The following is a 24,238-nucleotide window of genomic DNA, read 5'->3' on the forward strand; positions in this document are numbered from 1 at the left end:
AAAGTTATTAAAATTTTTAAAAAATGCCGATTTGGTGAGATTTGTCCTCCTAGATCAAAATTATCAAAATCAATGAATAATTCTCTATTTTTGTACATTTTAGTGAACTCAGGCAGAGTTGGAGTAATTTTTCAAATATTAAAAAATTAGATTTACAAATGCTTTTCATTTTTACGAAACTGAGGCTTTTCATAATATGTGATATTTTCAGAGTTAGCATAGAGGGCGCTGTTAGACAGCTAAATAAGCTAAAGTTGACATAACGGCAAGATTCTTTAATTTTTATGCGTTTTAAAAAATAAATAAAATAAAATAAAAAAGTTGGCAGAGATCTATATTTTTTTTGGCTTATATTTGGTTGAGCCCGGTTAACCGACAAGTACCTTTCTAAGCTATAAGCTTCCCTTCATTAGACTTTCTAATGCAATTTTAATTGTTGTAATTTTTCATTTTTAACTTATGCCGCATTCTGCAATAATAACAGTATGAATAATACTAATAAATATAATAAATACAGAATAATAAATGACGCTATAATAAGCGTTTAAAAATAGCATTGATAGCTGTTAATAAAAAAAACATGGATATTAAGATTTAGAAATTGTTTTGGCTGTAATTAATGTTTAGATTAATAGTAAGTAAAAATAATAGAATGAAATTAAGAAAGAAGATTTCTTTTTTGTTTTTAAATATACAAATTAAAAAGTTGGTAGCGACAAATTATGTTTAAGTTTCTGATCAAATATTTGAAGATTTGATAATACATATTTGTCATACAAAAAATCAGGATCGATAAATTAGGGTTAAGATTAGTCATTGAATTCGCAGATAAATAAATAAATAAAATTAAATAATGAACTAAAATAAATAATGAAAACGAGCTTATTGTGAAGTGCTTAATGTCTAGTATATTCCATAATAATTACAGTTTCAATGCAATAAACGGTTATATTTAAAAAAACCATTCACTATATTACTAATGTGTATTGATGCGATTTGTATTTAAGGCACGCAAGTGGTAAAAAAGGCTGTTGACCGCAGGTTTATAAAATCATTAAAATTATGAATGATTTGAGTTTTTTTCTTAAAAAAAAAAACAGGAAATAAAAAAAGTAGTTATTTGAAATATCCAGTGAAAGTTTTCGAATAATAACTGTAAAGTAAAACATACGTACAAAAATAGAGCATGTAAAATAAATTACGGTTATTAAACTTGAAAGAAAAAGCTTGAAAAAAAGAAGATATTGGCTTTTTTATTATATGTAAACATTGCAAAGGGGAATGGATTAGGAAGAATGCGTTATTTTTCGATCAGAAAAAAAAAAAATTAATGTAAGAATACCATCGCTCGCGTGAACTATTTTTTTTATGGCATTTAAGATGACAACAAAAAGAAATTACTAATGATTTTGGCAACGGTAAAGAGTGTGAAGAGGTAATGAAAGGTAAAAAGAAAGAAAAAAAAAAGAGTCTGAACCTTTCAGTAAGTATACATGCTTCCGCCATGTTTATACGGTCGAATTCTTGATCCACTCCAGATACGGCGAGTTTTTTTTTTAAAAAAACTTTTATTGTTATTATTATTTAATCGCGTTTTTGTGGGTGGAGTTTGAAAATGCCGAATAATGGACATTTGGAAGTTTTAAAGAGCGATGCCGAGTGAGTCATTATCTTACAAATAGTTGAAATTTGCTGCTCGGTGCAAATTTGAAGAATAAAAAATGAAGCCTGTTATTTCAGGACGTGTTACTTTCTTAAGTGGATGGAAATTCTTATTTAAAAAAAAAAGGGCTGAGAGTTATGCATTCGTTCCGGTTGATCTTATCATTTAGAGTAAAACAGAACTTCTGTATGTTCAAAAAAAAAATTTGAGATAACGGTAAAATGTTATTAAAGGTACAGGGTAAGCGCCGTTTAAGAGAAGTCTATCATCTATCATCGTCTGTGACAGAATTTAAATTGTTCGGAGATAATAGAAGTAGTGATTAAAACGTTCTTATTTCTTTTTCTTAAAAAGATATTTTTAAAGAAGTGTTTTTTTTAAAAGTTTTATTGAAGACTGCAAACATACATGACTTGTTTATGAGAAATATAACCTTAAAAAAAAGTTAAATGTAATTTTACAATGTAATAGTTTTCAAAATGGAATTCTCGATTTGCTATCATATTTTTCATGAATTTGTCACAGAAAAATTTCTTTTGAAAATCTCAGACATCCCTGATTATTTTACAGTGTAATAGTTTTTAAAATTTGAATTCTGTATATTATTTTTAGTGAGATTTATTTCAAGAAATTAATTAAATTAATCCTTAATTCTAATGCTTTTAATAATTTTAATTTATATTTAAATTTGGTTCCATTTGCATCTGATAAAACTTGTTTCATTGTAATGCCTTTTTAAATACTTTGGTGTCAGTTTTTTTTATTCTAATTTTTTTGTGTGGCTATTCTAAATGTCTTGCTTTCTGCATTAAAGTATTAGGAATTAGTGTTCCTTATTTATGCACTTCTTTTTTAAGATTTTTTTAAAAATAACCAATGAAAAACATTTTCTATTAAGTAATATTGCATTATTTCCGTATTTAACAGATCTAAAACTAATATAGATTTAAATCCAATGGGTAAAAAGTTTTTATCCAGTAAATAAAATCAGAATGCAATTCCTACTATATAAAAAATCCCAAATAATTAGAAAAATAATAATATTAAATAAAGTTACTTTAATGGCGATTAAAATCGCCAATCTAAAAATAATCTACATTTCATATACACACTTTAATACAACACGGATATTGTAACTACAATACGAGATATTTTATTATTTCATTGCGACATTAGAAAACTGTTTACTTCATCTAGAAAAGAAAATCGTAAATTTCTGGGAGTGGAATACAATTAATTCTGGTATTAAATATGTTAATTTTTTAATCTATTTAATTCTAGCATGACTTAGGTATTTTTAAATGACATTTTATAAATTGGTATTCAATAAATAAATTAATCTAACTTACGTTAAATGCACTGCATAAACTTTATCTTAATTCATGAAGCAGAATTCAAGCCCACGGTTTCCTTGTAAGAAACAATCTTTTAACGAAGCTAATCACGTCTATTCAAACTTAATATTTGTCATCAGACAAACAGAAGCAAATCATTCTGCGTAACTCATAATCCGCATGAATCAATCCGTTTCAGACTTCCTGGTCGGAAGCACGTATTGGAAGAGAAGGATTTTAAAAAGTTCGTCGAAGGAGCAAAACATACTCACGGTCTTTTTCCATAATTATGCTGCAGTGAAATAAAATAACCCTGGTTATGTTTCGTTAAGCCTAATCCGTTTTCTCACGAGTAAATTCAAATTTCGTTCATCAATTACAAATAAGGGGAAAAAAATCGTCTGCCGATCGGAAAGAATGAATAGAAAAGAAAGACGGATCACCGCAAAATGAAGATTACATTATATTACTATAATTTTGCTTCATTATTCAAATCGAAAGTTTCTTTCGAATTCCGTGCGGTTTCCACAAAAAGCACCGAGCATTCAGAGAATATTTTTATTTATTTTCTTTAATTTTTCTCAATTATGCTAATTTCAGAGGAATATGTAAGAAGAATAAAGTTGAGTTGATAGTTCAGACCTATAATTACGTACCCTTTAAACTGCAATTGAATGTCCGATAGCCCGTGAAAGAATACAAAGTACCTATTGTATTTATTTCTCGAAACAGTTGAGAAATAAAATATTTCATTTATTTGAAAAGTCTATAATTTTTTTCACTCGAAAACTTTTTAAGTAATTTTTTTTTAATGCTTTTGAATAAATTATATGGTTTTAGCAATGCTATTTTTTATAATATGTAAAAAATCAATAATTTGTGAATCGATTTAATAATATAAGAATTGATTTTTAGATTTAAACTAAAATTCGGAACTTCCTGTAGAAACAGTTTATATATGCTCGAATTTAGGAAACTTCAGCAGACAATTCATTTAATAATTATAGAAATATTGAAAAAAAATATGTATTACAGTTAATTAGTTTAAGTGAAAGCAAAACGTTTTGTTTATGAGTTTTGGAAAAATCTCAAAAATTGAAAAAATATTTCTAGAAATGAAAGTTGAAAATACTTTTACAAGTACTTAACGTTTTGAATTTTACAAGCTGTTTTGAAAAATTTTTTGAAGAAATTATAGTAAATATTTTGAAGAATTAGAAGTAAATGTTTGGAAAAGCTTAAAGAATACAATGCAAAATTTGAACACAGGAAATACAAAAACTATTTATGAAATAAAGGTAAGCAGTTATAAAAAAAAGTCATTATATTTGCCTGTTATAACATAATTATAAGATAAATAAATTCAAAATTGAGCAATACTATTCGAAAGTAGTTATAAAATTATCGAAAAAGAAAACTACAATCTAATAAAAATTTCTTTTTTTTTTAGTTCAATGTAAACAATACTATTAGTAATAGATAGAGCGATACAACTCACAATTGAGTAATTTTCCAATTGTAAGTTGTAATTCACTCAATTGTATGTCACTTACTAGCGTACTTTTTAGCTATACATACCAACTTTTTTTTTTCGAATTTAATTTTTCTCGCGCCTTATATTGCCTCTCCTGCGTTTGTTAGTCAGTTTATTTTTTATAACGGTCGTTGAACAGCCTACCTAATTTCGGGATTACGACTACTAATGTTCAAATTCGTAGCCTTGTAATTTCGAACCCACTCCAGAAGACAAGGGAACTCCTGGATCAAGAGTATTGCGAGAAATTTTGCCTTCGTGGAGAACTTTTTGATGAAAACCCGCATTTGCGTTACATGGAGAGGAAAACCCCGCACTGTTGGCCAGATGGCAAGGGGACTCTAACCCAAGGTCCGTCGGTGCACTGTGGTTGGTGCCAGCTGGGTGCGGAATTCATATCGACCAGCTATCACTGGGATTCAAACCCGGTTCACCTCATTGGAAGGCGAACTCTCTATCCCCTGAGCCGCCAAGGCTTCGGCTATGCTTGAAAAATGGGCGATATATCATGAAATAAAATTGTTTTATGTATCACGATAAAATAATTTAAAAAGTATTCTCACGACCGCAAAAGTCCACATATATCGTACATATAATAAATATCGAACAAGATAAACATCAATGATCAATATTGAATATACAAGAATTATTGACAGTGATTTTATGGCGATCATGAAAGACAAAATAAATATCAAATAAAAAAAAATGCGCTTATGATAATATATCAATCGCTATCGATAACGATAAATATCGAATATGATAATATCTCGCTCATGATCGACAACTATAAATATTGAACACGTAAATACAAAGATAAATATCGTGAGTATTATCGAAAACGACAATGAATGGTTTAAATACCGTATATTTTGATTTTATTGAACAGAATTATGTTTTTTTTTTTTTCTCACCAGAAATATCATTACCATACAGAACGGTAATTTTACCAGAATTCTTTTCTCCGAGAAAAAAAAAATTTTTTTTTTGGAGAAACTTTTCGTTTTAACTCTATAATTTTTTATAAATATTCGAATAAAAACACGAAAAGAAAAAAAATTCTAAACTAATAAAAAGTACAACTATTTTGAATTTTAATATTTAGACAAAATAATTATTAATAAACAGAAATGGACACATTTAGAAATTTTTCGAGTGAAGATTAAATTATCGCAATCTTTAACACAGCGTAACATTTTTTTTTTCATGTCAAAATATACGATTATCTCGATCAGCAATAACGGGGAAAAAAAAAGCAATAAGGAAACATTTGTAAGATGAATGCAGCATAAGGTGAAGAATCAAATTAAGGGGTAGAGAGATATAAAAAGAGGGAAAAGTGACAATGATTCAAGTTTCCCTATTGTGTAAATCTGACATGTGAATCTAAGGCTTAAAGAAACGGTCATTTACAACTCTGGCTTATTACCGCTACTGTGTAGAAAAGTGACCCCGTTACATCATTTTTATTTTATTATACATTTATTTATTTATTTATTTTTTGCATTTGACGCCCGATTTCATTTAATCTCTTGAAAAAGTGGTATAAGCATTTGGGTATTTGCAACTAGAGAAAAAGTGAAGTGATGTTTCACAAGGTGATTTAAATTGGATTTAATTGGATACCTGTAAGCGACGTCACGCGTGTGCGTCGAACGTGATTGGCTTCTGGAACGACAAATGCCACGATTTACCTACGATGACGTCACGTGTAGGTATTTAATTGAGCAGGTTAAACGAATGAATGTCAACTTGACGGAATCATTGGAAGTCAGAATTTAATTCATAGTTTTAAATTGTAAAATATTCATTAAAAGAAGCACGTGAGAATTGATTTCAGGGAAGAGTAAGCTATATTTTGACGGAAAAAAAAGCTATTGTAAATGAACATTCGATTTGAAGTTTTAAGATTGAACATTCGATTTGAAGTTTAATAAATAACAGAAATTTAGAAAATCAGATTAAACATGCAGAGATAACAATTATTCATTTATTATTTTGTTTTACTTCCTCTCATGTCCATTTAAATCATGTTTTAAGGATTTTTTCCCGTAAAATGTCAGTAACAGTGATTGATGACAATTTTGGACGCTTCTTAAACAAACACACGATATTTCTAAATTAAAAAAAAAGACCATTGTTTACGAGAAAGCAGGTTTTGATGCGAAAAAAAAAATGCAAAAAATGTATTTTTTTCAAAAAAATAAAGCATGTTTTGATCAGTTTAAAACACAATCTTCACAGTAATCATTTGATAAAATAAATATCCGAATAAAAAATAAGAAAACATTTTTTTAGTTGTGTAAATAAACAAGTTTCATATGTTATTGAAAGAATTAAGAGTTTTTATTGTAACAAATTATGGTAATTAATCCAAATTTTTGAGTGTAAAAACTTTTATTATTATATTTTTGTATACTCATTTATTGTTTTCCACGTTTTATAAAAAGTCTAGTCAAAATATTAAATTTTTTTAAAAGTCACGTTCTTTTATTAAAGTCAAGTAAACAATCGTTTCATAAAATGATTAAAAAAAATAACCATGACAAATTATTGCAATTATGCCAAATTTTTTAGTTGATAAGAATATTTTTATCAAAAAAAGTAATCATTTAATGTTTTTTACGTTTCATTAAAAGTCAGGTGATTGTTTAACGAAGTGATTTAAAATAACAATTTATGCACCTAAACAATTGCTGAATAGTCAACAATAAAAATTTTAATTTTGAGTATATAAGGAACTGTTGATTATTTTTATAATAGATACAACATATAATAGCTGTAATTAGTAACTTAACAAAAATTCTTTGGCATGTATATTATTAATTCTACGAGCAGACTACATCAAATTCCACTTTCTCTATACGAGCGAAGTTCGAAACACAACAGATAAAACTAATAAGTAGTGTTCAAAAATGTTTGTAATTTGCACTATATGGGAACATAATTTTTTCATTTTTTTAAAACTTTTTAAACCAAAAAAATAAGACAAATAACTTTTTAAACCAAAAAAAAATAAGGCAAATAACTTTTTAAACCCAAAAAAAATAAGGCAAATAACAATGTTTACTTCCAGTTAAAAAAAGGTACTAAAAATAATGTTTGTAATTTGCATTAAATGCGAACAGAATTTTTTCATTTTTTTTAACTTTTTAAACCAAAAAAAAATAAGACAAATAACAATGTTTACTCCTTGTTAAAAAGGGTACAAAAAATAAGTNAAAAAAAAAAAAAAATAAAGCAAATAACTTTTTAAACCAAAAAAAATAAGGCAAATAACAATGTTTACTCCCAGTTAAAAAAAGGTACAAAAAATAATGTTTGTAATTTGCATTAAATGTGAACAGAATTTTTTCATTTTTTTTAACTTTTGAAACCAAAAAAAATAAGACAAATAACAATGTTTACTCCTTGTTAAAAAGGGTACAAAAAATAAGTGTTGACAACAAGGAAAAGTAAAATAAGGGCAGGAAAAAGTAAGAACTCTTTTTAACTCCATTAAATCTCACTTTAATGGTCAATAACCTGGCAAACGAAAGCAATGAATAAAAAAAGAAAAAAAAATCTCATCATACCTAAAACTTCTGGGCCAAGTTTCGTGCCCTACATTACAAGAGCGTCAAAGGGTTATTCACAACTTCAATAACAATTTTCGAGCTATTATTTCTCTGCGGATTAAATGCATCCTAAGGATGATGCTTTGAATTAGGTAACTAATTCTGATGTTTAGACAAACAGGGAAAACTGTGATGTAATTAAAATGTTATCTTTTCTGTTTAATGCATGTTATGATAAATAACGTAATCATAAATTTTCGTCCAGTGATTAAATTGTCAACAAAAATGTGACACGAAGTCATTGAATTTTATTTCATATCACTGATCTTCGTTTTATTTTTAGATTTGTTTTAAAATAGTAATTTTTTTTAAAAATATTTATGAGATAAATTTTAAAAGTGATATTTTTGGGTTTCACAACCTTCGTTTAGGGGGCCAACTATGCATCCAGTGGTATTTTGTAAGGCTTTAGCAACTAAAAATTAATTAGAATAGTTACATAATTGGCATAATGACTTTAACAACTGTTTTTCAAATTAATTTAAAAAATAGTGAATAAAAAAACTTCGGAAATTATAACATTAAAATTCAAAATGTAAAAGGTACTAACTAATTCCTGGAGTCAGATAATTTTATTTCTAAATTCTACTGTTTTTTCTTTTCTTTTCTGATAAAATTTTTTAACCTAAAATACGTTCAATACAAATGTTTCATTAGATTTATTCAAAAATTAGCGAAGTAATTTATATACGGTAAACAAATTAGAAAATTAATATTTCAACCGTGAAAACCTACTGTTTTTTACGTTTTTTTAGAAGACAAGGAGTTTTAATGCTTTAATTTCGAAAATATTCTACATAATCTTTGTAAAAATTATAGATAATTTTTAACACTTTGAACGTTGTAAAAAATTCCGAATCAAATTACTGTATAAAATGCCGGCACTTAGGGTGCATCATCCGTAAAATCCATTTTTTACAGTAAAATATTAAACCGTAATTTTTACAGTAATATTTATTTATTTAGAGTGATTCTGTGATTTTACGGTAATTATAACTGTAAAAATTACGGTATATCAGTTTCTCTTTTGTTCTGTTACATGTTCCGGTGAAAATGGATTTGACCGTTAAAGGTACCGCCACCTTGAGTGCTGGTACTTTTTACCGTAATTCGATCCGGAGTTTTTTACGGTATAGATCAATTTCTAAGACGACGATATTGTAAGTCAAATTAATATTGTTCTTTTTACAAACTAGAAATAATTAAGTTATTACCAATTGATATTATGCAGCCTTTTCGTATTTCAATTTAACTTCGATATTTTTAAATTTCTATAACTGAAAAATTTACTATTTTTTAAACTTCTGTCTTTATGCGGTGTTTTGAACAAGTAATGAAAGAAATTTTACGGTCAGAATTACGTAAATAAAAATAAACGGAGTAAAAACTAGAATGCTATTGTTATTTTTAGATAAATGCATACAGTTAAAAACACACTTCTTGAAGTAAAGAAAATAGAATATTTTTTTCAAAAATTTATAATGATAGGAGAAAAAAAATGTTTGATTTATCAAATGGTAAAATAATAATCCCATTTTTCAAAAGTCTAATGATAAGATAATGAAATATAAGATGATAAAAAGAAAAAGAAATAAAATCCTAAAAGAAAAAGCCACAGAAAGGTAAAATATCTTCTTTCAGTTTTACTTAGAATACCTTCAAAGCTGTAACCTTCAATCTTTCTTGACCTTGAGAAGAAAAATGACAAAACGAAACAATAAAATGTTTATTCGGATAGAAAAAAAGAGAAATGAATTATTAGAATAAAAATACATAACTTTTCTTTTATATTAGAGAAACTGCAGAGATAGTTTTAGGTCTAGGTCTTCATTTTCACAATGCAGAGCTTCTGGGCGTAGCCAACTAAGGATCATGTTTCAGATGAAGAATTTGCCATAAATTCAAAGGCAAAAGAGAACGTATAGCTTTTAGACGTGATGTTTGTACACATTATAGGATTTTGCTCCAAACTTTTAAAGTAATTTATGCTGTAACTTTTTATTTAAGCTCCTAAAACATTGTTGTTTGTCAAAATAAGATACGCTTAAATAGGTCCTTACACAATTGAGATGGAGCCCTAGTACGTGAATATCTGATCATTAGATCAAAAGTAATCCAGTGTTGCTTTTTTTTGTTGCTCTGTGTATGTATAACTTAACATACGCATAACGTATTCAGAAGAATGCACCAACGCAGTATATTTTTATGTATTTGTCTGAAGTAAATAGAATGTGATATACACAGTAAATTATGATGAATATTCCATAACAATTTAGAGAAACATATGAAATATAAACTCAGAGCTGTTTGAATAGTTGAACAAAGTAAATTATGAGGAATATTCCATAGCAATTTAGAGAAACATATGAAATGTAAACTCAGAGCTGTTTGAATAATTGAACAAAGTAAATTATGATAAATATTCCACAGCAATTTAGAGAAACATATGAAATGTAAACTCAGAGCTGTTTGAATAATTGAACAAAGTAAATTATAATAAATATTCCATAGCAATTTAGAGAAACATATGATATGTAAATTCAGAGTTGTTTGAATAATTGAACAAAGTAAATTGTGATGAATATTCCATAGCAATTTAGAGAAACATATGAAATGTAAACTCAGAGCTGTTTGAATAATTGAACAAAGTAAATTATGATGAATATTCTATAGCAATTTAGAGAAACATATGAAATGTAAACTCAGAGTTGTTTGAATAATAGAACAAAGACAGAGTCACATTAGATTCTATTAGAAAAAGTTTTTATTTTATTTGGAAGATAATTTCGATTGACTAGCAAGATTTATTTTTTAAAATTAAAATAGTTCTTGACTTTTTAAAGGGGAATTTTGAGACTGAGCTGGAATATTTCATTAAATGGGTACATAATCTGATTGAATGGGCACATATCGGTCATAATTTCTTCAGAAAAATCACGCTTGTTTGCTGTTAAGAATTCACATATTTGTTTTATTTAAGCATGAACTTATCTAAAAATAAAATCTATGATGATTTTTTTTTCTTATTAAAAATTTTTCTTCCTTTAGCACGAGAAACAGTCGAAAATTTCTCAAGTAAATCTAGTTAATTAATTTGATAAATTTTTGTTAACTTTTTTGGGCTAACAAAAAGAAAAACCAAAACCTAAATAAAATTATTTTTTTTTATAAAATATTAAACTAACTATACTAAAAATATTTAACTAACTGTACTAACTATGTCTGAAATATTAAACTAAAAATAACTTTGAAACGATTAAAAGAGTAACCTATTTAATGAGATATAGCTTTGCTCAAAAATATGCTAGTAATTTAAGGTCAAGAATATAAAAAAGGTGTATAATTTGCCGAAAATTGCAGTAAGATATATACCAGTTTAATTTCAATTGAACAAAAATGTCAAATATTCTGGACTACGGTATTTTCTTTTTGTTTTTGAATTTTTTTTCTCCATAAACTTAACTCAATTTTAAGTTGGATACTCGAAAACAACCTCACAATCACCTAGTATAAAGAGTGAGCGTTGGGCAGTTATTATCTCTATTCAAAAACTGGAAAAAAGAAATTCAGTTATTTCAAATAAACTAAATGGAATGTCACTAGATGGAGTATAAAATTTTATTTTTCAGTCACTATTTATCTTAAGATTTCTTTGAATTGCGAGAATGACCTATTCTGCACGTCCTTTGTCTCACAGGTCGTGTCACAAGAAGTGCAAAAAATTCAAAAAATTAATTTTAAAAGCGGACGCTATGAAGGTTCATCCGTATTCTCAACCACTGTTCCACATTCGTAAAGTCCTTTTAAAAAGTTTTATTGTGTACTTGATATAGGTAAAACGAAAATGTGCAGCGCCATCTAGGCTAGATCGTGGAGGAATTTTATCACTTCAAGTCCTTAACTATATATTTATTTTTATAATTTTATTCTTTTTTTTTAGAAAAAAAAAACTTCTCGTAGATGTCACTGTAGAAATAAATTGCACTTTTTTTGTCACTCTAAAAACACAAAAAAAAAACTGAAACAGAGACTGGTTCGTAATTCAATCTCAGCTTTTCCGCCGGATTTACAATCTAATATTTTTCTTTTTCTGCATGAAATATACGCTTTCTTTTAACTCTGATACCTTTATACAATTTTTTTCTTCAGACAAAATTGATACAGAATGAAAAAAAAAAAAAGAGTTTAGTTTTACAGCGGGGTATCTAATGACACAATCTTCTTTTCGAACGCGTCATGGAAATAATTTTAAGGTGCCGTTCGTAAAGAAAAAAAAAGTACGAGCAGTTTGTTCAGTTTATACGACCTGAAGTGTCATTCAAAGGTAACAAATTACGTGATCTGAATTGATATGTAGTCAATATATCAATATCATTGCCTATTCCTACAAACCTTCTCTCACCCTTCTAATTGTCCAGCGAAATCCAAGCTGAGTAGTTGCCTGATTAAATATACGATTTAAACATTAATCTTTTTTATTATTATATCTTAATCAACTTGTCTTAAAAGAAATGTCACGATACGTCTTATATTTCAATATTACGCAATTTAGGTTTAAAAGATTTTGACAATTACAAAAATTTTCGGATCAAATTACGGTAAAAAAACAAACAAAAAAAACAGGAGCTCAAAGTGCCGGCACTTTTTACCATAAAATCCATATTTACCGACACATGTTACAGAACAAAAAATCTGATAAACCATAATTTTTACAGCAATAATCACCGTAAAATCATTGAATCAATCTAATTAAATAAATACTACGGTAAATTTACGGTGTAATATTTTACGGTTAAAAATGGATTTTACAGTAAAATGAATTATATGGAAGATGCATCGAAAGTGCCGGTACTTTTTAACCGTAATTTGATCCGGAATTTTTCACTGAATCGAATTTATGAATTTTTTTTATTAGAGTTAACATTAATACTTTAAATTTTAAAAATATTTAAATTAAATATTGAAATAAAAATAAATTAAAGATTACTTACAAATTTAAAATACAGTTATAAAGTATCGTAGTTTTAAATATTTCATAGAAAAGAGAATTAATAACGATTAAGTTTAGCATAACACCTTTACAACCTAAATTTAACTGAGTAAAATATTTAGAGCTGTCGATCATGATCGCAAAATTCGTTTTTTGATAAACATCGATATGGAAACATCGATATTTATCATAAGACAAGGTACTCATAATATATACAGAAAATACTTGTTACACTATCGTTCTCACGATGTTGAAATAAAATATTGATGTACCACTCCAGCTCTATTAAAAAAAAAAGAATGTGGAATTTGCTAACAAAAAAAAACAAACAAATGATTTATAAATAAACAACGAAAAGAGAAAATGAAACTTATTAACAAAATGGATAGCCCAGTTGTAACATTATCTAAAGTCTCAGGTTGACGCAGCTATAATTCGGCAATCAATCGATTCCGTAATCGATTAAGCAATTTAGAAAATTACTAAAGATAACTTTGAAAACCAACACGCTATTTATAAATATATAAGGATTAAAAAAGAAAGAAAGAAGATATTTGCTTCTGCCTTGAACTTGATATACATTGCTTCCCCGATTGTCCTAAATAAGACTCAATCTTTGATGAACGTTGTTACATAAATCTCAACTAAAAAAGAGTTTGAGAGAAAATTCACATCTATACAGTCCTCGTTAAGCTTGTAAATAATTGCTCCAGTATTAATGAACAAAACTTGTGCGGGCACCGATTGCAACAAGATAAGCACAGTTGGCGGTCTGCTTTAATTGCGATGGTAGGTTTTTTTAGAAGTTACTTGGGTAGTTTTTCAATAATGAGAAGACGAGAGTTCGTTAACTTTTGAAGAAAATTTTGTTTGAATGCTTTTCATTCTTCTTCGAACGCTTTTTAATAGAAAATTTTATTTCAATAGAGAGAAAACACGAAATTTAAACACTCTTAGTCTCAACAGAGTAAAATCGCGTAACACACACGCATAAAACATACATACACGCATGACACTTTCATAACTCCCTTATTTAGCTTAATTTTTTAAAAACTTTTTTATTAATGGCAATCTTCAGATAACAAAATCCAAAACAATAGGAGGATGGCCTCTCAACTCTCAAACGTGTGGAACTACATTCTGTTTTAATATGTCCCTCTCGGCTACTGTGGTTTCTTTTTCCTCTCTCGGTTATTGTTGTTTATCTAGTTTTGTTTCTCCCCTTTATTTTTCCATTTATTTGTTAGCAATTTTTCGTTTTATATTTCAAGTCACTTTTGTTTCTTCTCATCCCCGTCTGACAAGTTTTGAAAATGGGTACCTGTTCTTGAGCGCTTGAAACACGTCAACTTCTCATTTCCTACTTATATAATTTTGAAACGAATGCAGTTTTGAATTAGATAATAGAAGGATGGCTTAATTAAGGTTGAATTTAACATATATTGTCCATTTGACTATTGTGTTGATTTTGTTAACTTAATAAAAAAATTTTTGAAAAATAAGAGGTTATCAGTAAATTTAGGTAAAGAAAATATTGATCAATTTTAAAACAATGTAAATTAGCAAGATACGAGAAATGAAAGGCTATATAGTAAAATATCGATATTTTCTGACGATACATCGCGTTAATAAAATTCCGATATCACTAATCATTAGCCATAACCAAGTTTTAAAATAAAATGGGGCAATATTTTATATATATACATACATGTAAACATCATAATAGAATAAATTTACTTCACTAATAAAAATTAAATCGAATTATATATTATAAATGAATGATATTCTATTTACAATTATCTCAATTAAACTGAAAACATTTTCATTCCGTAACATCAAAAGTGAACTTCGGGTCAAATTTATAACGCATCATAGTCAAAGGAGCCGATTTTAAGGCTCAGTTTTTAACATGTTCTTCAGTTACCCTTTAACATCCCACGCACCCAGCCTACGGGCCTCAGCCCACTTTTTACGTAGGTAGGGCGGTAGACTGTTCATTGCACGGGGGAAATAGAATAGGGAGGGGGAGTAATTCTAGATTTAAAAAAAAAGAAAGAAAGAAAAAGGTACATTGACCCATCAAACACACATATTGAATTTTTCGAACCCCTCTAACAATTGCTATCCACAGATTTATGATTGTTTATGGGAAATATTACTCGCAATTTCAACAACACAAAAGGAAATTTTAAAAAGGTCATCTAAATGCCATGGCCCAGAAATTTTTTGTGGCTCCAAAAAAAAAAAAAAAATTGAAGGGTTGAAAGGGTTTATTATGTTTAAAACATGACTCATTCTTTGGCGAGGGGTTTTTCTTAATCATGAGGGAAAAAGGTAAGCGAATTCTTAAGAAATTCTTAACAAATGAGGGACTCATAAGGGAACGTTCTTCGTTTTGGAACAGCTGTATGGAATACAATAAATGTATTTTATTCGCATAAAGTTTGTGTTAGAATAAAAAGTGGGTGGTTACAATTAAAGCAGAGATTTTTGAATTCGGAAGAACTGCAATTCAACGACTTGTAATATTCTTTCAATTTCTAGGCCATTTGAAAATACTTTTTTTTGGAAATCGCCTGTATGTTATATTTTAATAGTTACTAATAATTTGATACAGTGGTTATTTTAGGTGAAATTTGGGTTTTGCTAAATGGACATATTACAGAAAAATTCATGATAAAAATAAAAAAATTTTGAAAAATATCATAAACCATTTTTCAAAAATATTTAATCATGAAAACGGACCCTTCACATTACTTTTCGTTTTAAATATGGACCACTCTCAAAACTCTTTTTTCGAAAATCGGAGTCAGTCTGCGATTTTCAAATTCTTTCAAATCTAACCTTATCAACAAAAACTTGAATCACGCTGTAGTAGGCGATAAAGATAAGACTAACTACCATTACCCTAAACGCTCGAAGAAACTTTTAGATAGCATAACAGTATATAATATTGTCACTATTTTCAAAGAAATAATTTTGAATATTACGTTTTTCTAAGTACTAGAAAGATTTATTTCAGGATTTAAATAATCAGCGGAAAACAACCAATTACGACTTACGGATCTTGACAGGATTTCTTAAAAACAATTATTATACTTGATGCTTGAAAATTGAGTTTGTTACAGGTCAGGAAAGTTCGACGACTGTTATCACTATTTTTTTTTAAAGTAAAAAGTAAAAATGTTTAAAAATTTAATGATATCTTTTTATGATGCTTGTTATTGTATAAGTATACAATAACAATAAGTATACAATTGTATAAGTATAATAATAGTTATAGTTTTAAATTAAGCAGAGTTTTGATATCTGGCATAACAAGTAGCATTCCTTTTACTTGCCATTTCAGGATTTTTGAAAGATGGGGTAAGAAATTTTTTGTTGGATTTATACAAATGCTTGATTTTGCCTAATTAGGGTGTTGGGATTTCTAATCTGGTATTAGTCTTGCACTGATATTGTGCTTTAAATGACAGTTTTAGTCCATTTTTTGTTGAAATGTGCAAGCTTAAATACGATATACATAGCAAAGGGTGCTATAAATGTTGCGATAAAATTCTAGGTGAGTTAGGGCTTATCCTCATGATGGAAACTGCATAGTAACTATGCCAAGATTTATAGTCATACGTGGTTAGAAGAGCCTCCATTATGTGACCTGTTCAGAAGCGCGCAAAGAAACAGTTCGTAAAAGAAAAGCGCCCCTAGAGGCGCATGGCGGCTTTTCCGGACATGGATTTCTATAAAATTTTAATTCTGATTATGTTCCCTAACACCCTGAAAGTTTTCCACAACATTTATGCAACCTCCTGCTATATAAAATGTTTTTAAACTTGTACAGTTTGACAAAAAATAAACTAAAGTGTCATTAAAAACAACAAAAAAAAAACTGTAGATTGAAGAGAGAAATCAATCGCAGATTTGATATCAGTGACATGAAAATATTTAAAACCTGTTAATAAAATTGCATGAAACAGAAATTTTTTTTCCTTCCCTAGTATAATTCATAAGGAAAAAAAAAAATCATAAAATCATTGTTTAAAGTAAAAAGTAGTCAGTTTAAATGTTAACACTGAATAATGACCATTTTTTAATACTATTTAAAACAATTTATTTTCTTACACTATAAATGTTCCTATTACAATGCGAAAAAAATTTGAGAAATGAAATTTTTTTTGTCTAGAGCTCTAACAGTTACAAAAAAACCCCAATAAAATAAAATAAATAAATGATAAATTAACTTTAAAAATGGCATAAACATAAATAAGTTAATAATTTTCATTAGAAAATTAAGTTAAATGCATTAATTATTTTCGAAAATATTTTATATAAAAAAAACTGCACAAATTAAGATCTTAGATAGCACTCGAAGCAATTAGAATTTTTTTTTAATATTTTAAATCAACTAGAGTTGAATTAAAAACAAAAATTTAAAATTGAATTAAAAAGAAACCTACTGAATTTTTCAAACGTCGTTCTGTCATTTATTAAAAAATAGTTAAGCATTGTAGCTTCAATCATTATTTTGAAAATTTTGCATTATGTTTGTTATTAAGCAAAGAGCAAAGTAAAAAACAAATTAATTGGAAAAAACACTGTACCACCAATTACATAACAAATGAAATAAACGATAGAAAATAATTAATAGTAAATTTTTCTTCAACCAAACTTTTCTCTTGAAAACGTTTTCAACATATGCATTTGTGAAAAGCAGACTAAAAACTGCATATACTCATCTTCATTTTTGAAATTTTTATTTTTTAAACTTACTAAAAAGGTTAAATTGAAAAAAAAAGAGAAGAATAAAAAAAAGAAAGAAGACGAATCAACTAGATTTTTTAAAACGACAGCATCCGTGACAACATTCCATCAGCTTTTAAACCTAGTTCACCTTTCTCGCTTTAACCTCATCTTGAAAAATACAGCGTTTAGTTTGTAGGTAAGCTACGGATCCATAAGCACAAGACCTTGACGTAAGTAAGATAACGTGATGATATCTCAAAATGGGTTGAGAAAAGAATACGGAAAAGAAATTTATTGTTGCTATTATTTTATTTTTTAAATTATTTATTCACCTATACACTTCTTTTTCACTCTGACTTTCTAATTTTTTTTAATTTTATTTAATGCTTTTCCTTTTAAAAATAATATTGCTCTCAATTATATTTTTGATTTATGAAGATGATGAGGATAATTTTGTTGACGTAGGGGAAAAGATATTGATGTTAAGGGCAGAGAATAAACTATAAAAATATGGAACTATGTGTTTTGTTATTCAAAATTTTGTGATACGTGTTTTTAAAATCTGAAACCAAGTCCACAAAAAGTGAAACTACTGCTTCTACTGAAACCAAAAATAAAGTTGCACTAATTGTTCGTGGTAATTTTCATTAATTTTAAACAAAATTTTCTGCAATTAATCGTTTAACACTATTACACTTTCAGAAAAGTTTAAAATTGAACCATATAGGTATCTTCAACCATAATCTGGAGCAAATATGCTACAGAAAGATGCTAAAATTTTTCTATTCAATATGCACTACAGAATAATGTTGCAATAATGTAAGTTTTGAAGTGCGATAATATGGCTTACCTTAGCACCATACACAAAGAGTTGGTGCAAATTTGAACAAAATTAGGGTTCAACATTCTTCAAAACTTTTAACAATGCAATTTTAAATATTATACATAAGTAAGCGTAAATAACTCTACATTTTTCAAATTTTAACTTTTGATTAAATTTACATACATAAATTTTAAAATTAGTAAATGTATATATTTAAAGGTAGAAATTTTATAGAACAATTAAAATTGAACACAGTAGAAAATTAATTATTCTGCAATGGACATCAATATGAAACAGTTAGTTTTTCATACAGTTTTTGTATATTTTTCACCCACATTGTTAGCTCTTTTAGCCATATTACTGTGAAAGTTAAACCTTCTTACACTTGAATACATGATAACTTATAACTAGCGATACATTAACTTGAATCGGTTTCTCTATTAATGTTGTAATTTTCAAATATTCAAGTAAAGGAACTTTGGATCAGTTGAAGAATTGTAAATGCTTCAAAAACTAAAATGTTAGTATTGTATTTGCAGTATTGAACTGCTAAAAAGTACCTGTTAAGCTGTGATGCTGTTAGCTGTAGTTTCATCCCTACTAGCTCCGCTTACTGCAGTGACGAACTGCCTCATTACCGGATAGTTCAATAAATAGAAAGTAGAATATAATTTCGAATAAACCATAAATTAAAGCCTTTCATTATTAGTGGGACTTATATTCTACACCTAGCACATGATAGAGTTCATTAGCGATTTGGCATAATTTTAAATTGCTTTTTCTTTCCCATAACGTTGGCAATGAAATGAATCCTCACAGATCCTTTAGAAGAGTTATTTGTTTCATTATTCGTGGGACTTATATTCTTTACCTAGCACATGATGGAGTTCGTTAGCGATTTGGCATACTTTTAAATTGCTTTTTTCTTTGCCATAACGTCGGCAATAAAATGAATCATCACAGATTCTTAAGAAGAGTTACTTTTTTGATTATTCAAACACCACACCCCGACAAAAAAAGACCTACTACATGGGATGCGCTGGGAAAACCTTGGACATCTTATAATTTGAATCGTCAAAATGGACCCGCTTAATTATAAGGGTGCAAGAAAACTCGAATAATTCCACTCTACGAGATGTCCATACTAATAGGACGACGCATCTACAGAGACGTTCCATTACTATTACGACTTTTATTACGGGAACGATTAAGGCCTGGATGGATCTTTCTTTTTTCATTCCATTCTTTCGAAAGCTTCCGATGTTAGATAATATTCTTTTTTTATTCTTCACCTTTGTGACAAATGTCAATTTAAGAATGAAGCAGTCTCCCAAGATAGGAGACCATGGAAAACAAGCTCACCCCGGAGCCATTAAAGCTTGCCATTCAGAGAGAGGACAGCGATGTTTTTATAAAAAGGAAGACAAACGCGTTGTGTGCAAACAACAACCTCCTTTTTGATTGCAAAGTATTCACAGAAACGAGACGGTAGTAATTTACTCAGATTTATAATGAGGTAAATTGGGAGAAATTAGTTTATTCATTTTTGCCAGTTTGGACTGAAACCTAAAGAAATGATGTTATAATCTAAAATGTTAAAAAGAATTTGAATAATTGGGGGAGGGGGATTAGAAATTCAAGCAAGGACATTAATTAAATAAAAAATGTCTTTCAAAATATTATTTAATGGAAATTAAAGCAAAGAGAATAAATATTGTCTGTGAATCACTATCATATTTGAATTGAATTCTATAGAATTTCATTCCATAGAAATGGGATTACAATGTACAAAGAACACTGACACAATCCGGCATAGTTATGTAAATATGCAATCCACTTTCAATGGTTCAGAAGTAAGAAAGAAAATAGTTTTCATGTTAGACTAAAGCTTCCTTTAAATTATATCATGTGTCACCTGCAAATTCTAAATGTCATATGAAGCAGTTTTTGAATGAAAACAAAACAAAAGGTTCGTTTAAATTACCACAGGAATCAGCTTAAAGCTTAAATAATTGTCATAAAAATTTAAAAAAATATAGAATTTATTTTATAAAAATAGAATAATAAAGAATGTGGTCTTTTGTATGAATGTTGCATATGACGTAAACAAGGTTTTAAATAAAAACCTAAGGTAAAAACTTAACGCTTGTTCTTAACTTAAAAATATGCTTGCAAACCAAATTTTTTTTAGAGATAATGCGGAACGCTTGTTTTTCTTTATTCTCTCAGAAAAACTAGTTAAACCACAATTTCGTGTTCTTGATTCCATTGAACATACGGTAGATGTTAAATTGAATCATGTTTCCAACTAAATTGAACAATTGTAATTGAACCGTTCAATCAAAATTAAAAAAATATGTTACGATAATATGGTTCACGTAGCAAAACATTAAAAGAGCTACAAATTTAAACGATATTATGGTTGAACGCTCTCCAAAATCTCTAAGAGTGTACTAATACTAAGTTTATGGGAGGGGATTTGAAGGAATCTAATTATATACAGAAATGTCTAAGTTAAAGTCGTTTATTTTTTATTCCATTTAACTAAAACCATAAGAATTTTCATTTAATTAAAACCTTGAATAGTTATCAATATAATCCATCAAAATACAGAGAAAAAACGAAAAGGAAGACGCGTAAATTGACTTTCGTTATATTTAGTACACAGTTGGAAATTACTCAGAAAAAAAGGTTGAATAACAATTTATTTGATTGTTATTTCACCATATTCAAATAAAACAATCAAATAACCATAAATAAGATAGTATTTAAACTGTTAACTGTGTGAAAAACCGCTTATTAACAGCTTTCTCCAGATACGGTTGAGCAAGAAACCAGAATTTTATTGTACCAACTAGACCCAGGCCCACCTAACATAGCCTCTTAGTTCTTTGCAGCTGGGTACATATATATATATATATATAGACAGGGCCGGCGCTAAGCATTCGCCTCTTCGCCAAATGCGATGAAATCGTAAATTTCGCGAAAAAATTGTTTTTGCGNTAAATATATATATATATATATACAGTGCTAATTTGTCAATCTTATAACCTACAAAACGGGGGTTCGAATCCCAGGGTTGACACCACAATATTTCCCCAATTTTCTTCAATATATGAAGAGTTTCCAGTATCCTTTACTGCCTAATTTCTGGCCCTGAACTATTAGAGTACAACACTTTCATTCACGCGTAGATAGAGGTACCATAAAGCTGCTTATCACAAAAAAGTTTAGTATTTATCTCTTACGATTGGTGAAACAACCAGATCAAATAATTCAACCACAAGCCGTGGTTCATTTGATAAAACACTAACTCTAAATTTAAATTTCTTTTCAAGGTTTTGAAACCATGCTAGTTGGAAATGGTTAAAAACTGCATAGTTTCGTATTCATGTTTTTTTAACTATATTAGTAGTAAATGGTTTCAAAACCGTAAAGGTAAATAAGTTTCGTATCGTAAAATTAACTGTTAATTTGATAGAGAGATTGCTGTTGATTATTTTACCGTAATTTTAGAATATAAATTCTAACAGTTTATCGTAAAATGTTGACCGAAACATTATTGTTTATTTTTAATACAGATTTAATTATTTAAGATAGTAATCAATAATTATTCATAATTCGTTCAATAAATCATTACAAATTATAAGGAAATTCTTTCGCAAATGATTGAGTTGATGAAAAACCTAGATTTAATAAAATCTCTGGACTATAATCATTGCGATGATCATTTTGAAGGTACGACCGAAAAATTTAAGGAAGGAAAAGAAAAAACAACTTCAGTTCAAAGCACTAGATATTAGTATCATAAAGCTTAAAGCTCATCTTTTTGCGGAAAAAAAGATGTGAAATTAATATCCTGGTCTTCAAATTAGATATTAGAGGTTACAAGTTCAAAAATATGAGGTTCAGCAACCCACAAAAATGACCCACTGTCGAGGAAGTTGTAGTAAAAGTGGGGGAGGAGAATCACGATTCATCTCAGAACATCAGAAGATTCAGACGGACCTTACCTACCAAGGCTAGAACGCCTTCGCCACATTTAAACACTATTATTATGATACATTTGTTGAAACTTTTCAGGTCGAAACTTGGGGTTTTAGTCATCTATTTTCTAAATGCAGGCAACAAGGACGTTGCAAGTACTGTTACTTGATAGGAAGATAAGGTTTTTTTTGTTATAGGAAAAATATAAAAGTAAAAATTGTATAGAAAAGTTTCAGCAAACCATTAATTGATAAACAGAAAGAGTTCATTATACGATTAAACTGCAGACGATGAAATTTAGCAAACGATTTATTGAAGAACGATGAAATTTAGCAAACGATTTATTGAAGAACTATAAAATTTAGAAATTTATTATTATAAAATAAACGATAAGATTTAGCAAATTATAAGTTGAATTGCATACATTATTTAACAGATTATAGACATTAAGATTTATATTAATTATATACATTACAAAATATAAAACTAAGAACTGATTGTAAAGTTTTAGCCTGTTATTAATTGATTAATGAAAAAAAGTTTAAAATTGATTTAAAATAATCTAAGTGATCGTTTGCTAAATTAATAAAATTTAGCAAACGATTAATTATTGCATGGTAAAATTTAGGAAATTAAGTTTCAAAAGAGCGACAAAAAATTATAGGCTAAATATAAAACCAGAAATTGTACATAGAAAAGTTTTAACAAACTATTAATTTGTAAGCAATAAGATTCAACAAACTATTTATTAATAAAAAATAAGAGTTCAAAATGAATTAGATTATAAATTATGAAATTTATCAAACTTTAAAAGATAAGAGTTAAATAATGAATTGATAAACTATAAAGTGTAAAAACGAATTAAAAGATAAACAATACGATTTAACAATGGATTATTTGTTAAACTCCAAGTAATTAGATCAATTTTTACACCAAGCTTCGAGCAAAAAATAAACAAAACGATAATTTTTGGAACACTTAAGCTAGTTTTAGCTTTGCGGTAACTTAAATAAATTCTGAACTAGTCAAAAAAAAATTTAAAAATTTTATTTATGAAAACACAGTACTTAAATTCAATAACTAACCTAAAAGTATTTAATGAAAATGTTTTATTTAAAGCTATAAATATACAACGCTAGGAGTTAAATTATTTCTTTAACATTGAACTATTTGTTTTCATTTTAAATCACTCGTAAATTATTTTTTTAGTAACCACTACATGGATAAACAGTATTTATAACTAGTAAAGGATATTGCATTGCTTTTTAAAATTTTTAGTTACTTATTTAAGTAACCACTATATGGGTAAGAATTATTCATGATTGAATAGGAATTATTGTTTTCTTAAAGTATTTTTTTCGGTAACTATTACTCAGATGTGAAATATTAAACACGATTAAATAATTCTCTAAAAATAAAGTGTATTCATAAATAGAGGCTTGTGATTCGATAGAAAATTTTGCAGATCTACAACTTATTCTACGGTGCAGATAGTAAGCGCAAAAACAATCCTACTTGAATGGACATTGAATAAGTTGCTCATATTTCTCGCT

At 27.9% G+C, this 24,238-nt stretch overlaps 1 protein-coding gene across 3 annotated transcripts in view; it reads right to left on the minus strand.

The window, feature by feature from the left end:
- Window positions 1–24,238, minus strand: part of LOC107440570 (uncharacterized) — a 449,104-nt gene that overhangs the window by 75,351 nt on the left and 349,515 nt on the right. The gene's annotated exons all lie outside the window — the stretch shown is intronic.

The sequence above is a fragment of the Parasteatoda tepidariorum genome, chromosome 8 (genome assembly GCF_043381705.1).
Source record: "Parasteatoda tepidariorum isolate YZ-2023 chromosome 8, CAS_Ptep_4.0, whole genome shotgun sequence".
In the NCBI taxonomy this organism is placed as follows: Eukaryota; Metazoa; Arthropoda; class Arachnida; order Araneae; family Theridiidae; genus Parasteatoda; species Parasteatoda tepidariorum.